The sequence below is a fragment of the Colobus angolensis genome, unplaced genomic scaffold, assembly GCF_000951035.1.
Source record: "Colobus angolensis palliatus isolate OR3802 unplaced genomic scaffold, Cang.pa_1.0 Scaffold603, whole genome shotgun sequence".
In the NCBI taxonomy this organism is placed as follows: Eukaryota; Metazoa; Chordata; class Mammalia; order Primates; family Cercopithecidae; genus Colobus; species Colobus angolensis.
Window position 1 is genome coordinate 110,710 of NW_012119633.1, and position 5,678 is coordinate 116,387.

At 39.1% G+C, this 5,678-nt stretch overlaps 1 pseudogene; it reads right to left on the reverse strand.

The window, feature by feature from the left end:
* Positions 1–2,891: 2,891 nt before the first annotated feature.
* On the reverse strand, positions 2,892–3,617 carry LOC105527040 (annotated as a pseudogene).
* Positions 3,618–5,678: the final 2,061 nt, after the last annotated feature.

A 5,678-nucleotide genomic window follows, 5' to 3' on the forward strand; every position in this document is an offset into this window, starting at 1 on the left:
ACCAGCTCAATGCCATCAGTGTCCACCCACACCTTTCAGAAACCTGAGGACAAACCAGTCCAGCCTGCTGGTGCCTATGCACATCAGCTGAGATCCTGGAGATCAACCAGCCACACCTGCCACAGCCTGCATCCGTGTGCACCATTAGGAGCCTGAGGACAGGCCAGCCCTGCCTGGCACCACTTCCTCCAGTGCCCATATAGGTCGTTGGGGGTTCTGGGGATTGGATTGCCTCACCTGCTGCCAATGGCATCCAGACACTCCTCCTGGGGGTCTGAGGACATGCCCACCTGGCCTGCTACCACCACCATTGCCAGCACCTACTTGCATAAACCACCTGGTAACCTGGGGATTGGTGCACCCAGTTTTCAGCTGCCACTGCTGATGTCTGTGAATACCACCTGAAGGGCCAAGAGCTGACCTGCCACAGTTACTGCCACCACCATTGTCGATGCTACACACACCATCCAGGGACCTGAAGACACACTTGACTTACTGTTACCACTCCACTGCTGGCACATGAATAAGATACCTGGAGGCCCAAGGATCAACCTGCATCGACCCACTACTACCAGATCTCACATATGCCTCCATGGGGACCCAACAACTGGCATGTTTGGCCCACTGCTGCCACCAGTAGGGCCTAAGGATCAGCCTATCTGGCATCCCTGTCTCCAGTAAGGCCTTACCACAGCCTCCACTAACAGTTTCAGCCTAAGCCACTGAAGAACTCACAGACACCATTTAACACTGATTACAGTCAAATAAATCATCCAGAGACTACAGAAAAACATGCAGCCAGAATCAATGGAAAATCACCCAATCCAACCAGAACTATAGATACATCTACAAGAAACAGTTTTTACCTACAAAATCCTATCCATAAAAGAAGTAACTGCTACATCAGACATAAAATATCAACATGAAAGCACAAGAAAAAGGAAAAAACAAGTAACTATGACACCTCCAAAGAACATAATAATTCTCTAGCAATAGATTCCACTGAAAAAGAAATCCATAAAATGCCTGAAAAAATGCAAAATGATATTAGAGAAGCTCAGTGAGATGCAAAAGAACACATATAAACAATACAAAGAAATCAGAAAAAACGATGGTTTCCAGCTTCATCCATGTCCCTGAAAAGGACATAAACTCATCCTTTTTTATGACTGCATAGTATTCCATGGTATGTATGTGCCATATTTTCTTTATCCAGTCTATCATTGATGGGCACTTGAGTTGGTTCCAAGTCTTTGCTATTGTGAATAGTGCTGCAATAAACGTACATGTGCATGTGTCTTTATAGTAGAATGATTTATAATCCTTTGGGTATATACCCAGTAATGGGATTGCTGGATCAAATGGTATTTCTGGTTCTAGATCCTTGAGGAATCGCCACACTGTCTTCCACAATGGTTGAACTAATTTACACTCCCACCAACAGTGTAAAAGTGTCCCTATTTCTCCACATCCTCTCTAGCATCTGTTGTTTCCTGACCATCATTCTCAACAAACTAACACAGGAACAGAAAACCAAACACCGTATGTTCTCACTCATAAGTGGGAGTTGAACAATGAGAACACATGGACACAGGGAGGGGAACATCACACACTGGGGCCTGTCAGTGGGAGGCTAAGGGAGGGATAGCATTAAGAAAAATACCTAATGTAGATGACGGGTTGATGGGTGCAGCAAACCACCATGACACATGTATACCTACATAACAAACCTGCACGTTCTGCACATGTATCCCAGAACTTAAAGTATAATAAAACAAAAGAAAACAAACAAACAAACAAACAAATGCTAGCAAGGACGTGGAGTAAAGGAAACACTCGTATACTGTTGGTGGAAATGCAAATTAGTACAACCACTATGGAGAACAATTTGGAGGTTCCTCAAAAAAGTAAAAATAGAGCTACCATATGATTCAGCAATCCCACTGCTGGGTATATATCCAAAAACATGGTAATCAGTATATTGAAGAGATATCTGTACTCCCATGTTTATTTTAGCACTATTCACAATAGCCATGATATGGAGTCAACCTAAGTGTCCATCAGCAGATAAATGGATAAAGAAAATGTGGTACACAACGGAATATTATTCAGCCATAAAAAGAACGAAATTCTGTCATTTGCAGCAACATGGATGGAACTGAAGTCATTACGTTAACTGAAATTAGCCAGACACAGAAAGACAAACATCATATGTTCTCACTTATTTATGAAATCTAAAAATGAAAACAATTGAACTCATGGACATAGAGAGTAGAAGGATGGTTACCAGAGGTTGGGAAGGGTAGTGGGGTTATGGGGAGGAGGCGGCGACAAAAAATAGAATGAATAAGACCTAGTATTTGATAGCAAAACAGGGTGACTAGAGTCAATAATAATTTATTTTTATTTTTAAAAAATTTGGACATAGGAGTTTAATTACCTGCTAGACCATCAGATGGAAATATGTAGTAAATTGATGGAAAAAAGGTTTATATACTTAGGAGAGAGGCAGGCATTTTTAGACCACTTGAAACTTAGACATTCACCAGATTGGACAATTTTTGGCATTTAAAATAAATCTTTTTGCCACAAAAAAACACAAAGCAATGTATTAAAACTGGTTTAGAGAATTGCCCAAATGATTTTTTCAACATGATTTAAATTTTTTTTCATATTCCATTAAATGTCAAATTCTCTTCGGCAAATCTATCCAAATACTACATTTTCATTTTACAACTTAATTTATATTTATATAGTAGAGTGTCCTAAACTGATGTTCATCAGGATACCTTCCTCTAAGTCCTAATTATTTCTATCTTCCATTTAAAATGTATAAATATCTTTTAATTAAGTTGTTATTCTCAAAGAAATTCTGGAGAAATGATTAGGAATTAAACACCTATAAATTCTTCTTCACTTCTGTTATAGTGTAGCAATTTATTATCTAACCCATAGTGGCCTATCAGTTGAGTAGGTTTAGTTTCTAGTTCTCTTCAGACATAGCTGACTATAACTCATAAAGCAACAGCTGGCTACAACTGTAGAGACATGGAGACATTTCTTTATTAACAACTGTAACTGAGACTGATCAACATTCTTTCATCTATACATTTGGACAAGATTTCGCCTCCAACGAAGGTCTTCTTTCTCCTGAACCTGCTTCACCAATTTTGCTTTTTCTTCATTTAATTCTTGTTTAGGAAGATTCTAATTCACAGACTCATTTTGAAGAACACTACATGACACAGAATCAAGTGACTGAGATTCACTCACATGGATATTCTTGAAGGTGTTTTTCAAATATGTGCTTTTTTCAAATTCACTTGTCTATGTGTTTAAAATTTTCTTGAAATTCCAAACAGTTTTCCTCTGTGGAGGATATTGGTTTCTCTGAGAAGTTCTTATTGTTTTCTTCATTCTCTACTTTAAGATGTTTTATCACATTGTAACAGGAATTAAATGAAGAACTTGTTTTCTTTAATCTTTCTTTAAGTGTTGCACTCATAGGTTGTTTTCATGAACTAGTTGTATGGGGAGATGATGGATTCACAAAGGCCTGTGGTACTAGGCAAAACCACAGCTGAGTCTGACTGATTTTCCATCTTGAAAATGAAATATTGGTTTACCTGTCTGCTATACCCAGTGTGAGCAGAAAGCACATGTAGTTGTGGCCATAAATCTATCCCGTGCCCAAGGCGGGGCCATGCGAGAGAGCTATAGTCAATAATAATTCAATTGTACATTTAAAAATACTCAAAGAGTATAATTGGATTGTTTGTAAAACAAAGGATAAATGCCTGAGGGGAAGGATACCCCATTCTCCATTATGCAATTATTATGCATTGCATGCCCATATCAAAACACCTCATATTCTCCATAAATATATACATCTACTAAGTACCTACCAAAATTTTGAAAAAAAGCAATCCCATTTAAAATAGCTACAAAAACGTACCTGCGAATAAACTTAACTAAGGAGTTGAAAGCCCTCTCCAAGGAAAACTAAAAAACTCTAATGAAACAAAGTGAAGAGGATGCAAACTAATGGAAAGACATTCCGGGCTCATAGATCAGAAGAATTAACATCATTAAAATAAGAAGACTGCCCAAAGCAGATTCCGTGCAATCATTATCAAAATGCAAATCTAACTGATGCCTGATGATCAGAGGTAACATTCTTCACAGAAATACAAATAACAATCCTCAAATCCATATGGAAACACAAAAGACCCTCAATAGGCAAAGCAATCCTGAACAGAAGAACAAAGCTGGAGGCATCATACTACCTGACTTCAAAATATACTGTATCAAGCTATAGCAACCAAAACATCATGACATTGATAGAAAAGGACACATAGACTAATGGAAAAGAACAGGAAAGCCAGAAATAAAACCACATATTTACTTGACAAAGGTGCCAAGAATATACATAGGGAAAAGGATACCTTCCTAAATAAATGGTGCTGGTGTTTTACTGTCCCTTCTGTATGGAGCTTTGGACCTGAACCTTTTATGACCCTTCCTAATCAGTATAAATGTAAATTTGCCTAGTATACAAATGCGTTCACGGACATACACATATAGATATGCATGAATAATAAGAGAGACCATCGATCAGCATGTTTCACGTTGGCCACTTGTGAACAGTGATTTCATCCCAAAAGAACATGTTTTAAACATCTGAGTAGTTTAAGTTAGAAAAAATGATGAAAGGAAAAAAAGAAAACCGGCTAAGTGTCCTCCAAAGAGCAGTATCTGATGACCACATGTTGTAAACAGCCTGACTTCAACAGTGAGTGATAGGGACATGTAATAAATCCTGGCAGAACCCAAGAAATTCAGTGTGTCCACATGCAGACAGGAATATAGTATGGACCAATGTTTCTACGATTTTGGATGAATCTTTCTGTCCCCAGTTAGTTGTAAAAATACTTTTTAAAAACGAGTTTAGCCTTTGAAGAGTAATTTTCTAGTCCCTTCTGTGCTTTGAAATGTTAGGGATCAAGTTTAGGGGCAAGTTCCCTGTTGGGAGTTCCTTGTTTTCAGGATTTGAACATGTGCACGACTTGCACCACATACTGCTGGCGGGTGGGGCACTTGCTCATGCGCTTGCTACACTTGGTGCGGGTGATCATGTGCCTGCACTCAAGCAGGTAGAGGCATTTTCAGAGGTTCTAATAAATGATATTTCCCAGAAGTGTGTATTTAGTTTAAACATTTTGTGTGCAAGTGTCAGAAATCCAGTGGTGTTTTCTGAACATCAAAGCAGGGGATTCGATCATAAGGATACAAGAGTGTATCACAAACCCCCATGTCAGGAATGATACTGGACCTCCAGTATCATTAGAGTTAGAAAGCACCCAGAAACCAATTCTAGGTTCACCTGGCAGTTCTGTGTCTCTCATCACTGCTTTTTTCTTTACAAACAGATTTTCTCTGCTCTACTGTCCACCTAGTGTAAAATATGGCTGCCTATAGCTAAAGAGGTTTCACAGTACAGATCAACCATACAGAAAATTTAAAACTCATTATGGATCTCAATTTCAAAGTGGGTCAGGGGCCTGTCCCCACGCTAGGTTGAGTCTACTGTGGCCAGAGGAACAGGGTTATGCAGGTGATACATGGCAATGAGTCAGGCATTGTCATGTGCTGAGGACACAGGGATGAATGGCAGGGTC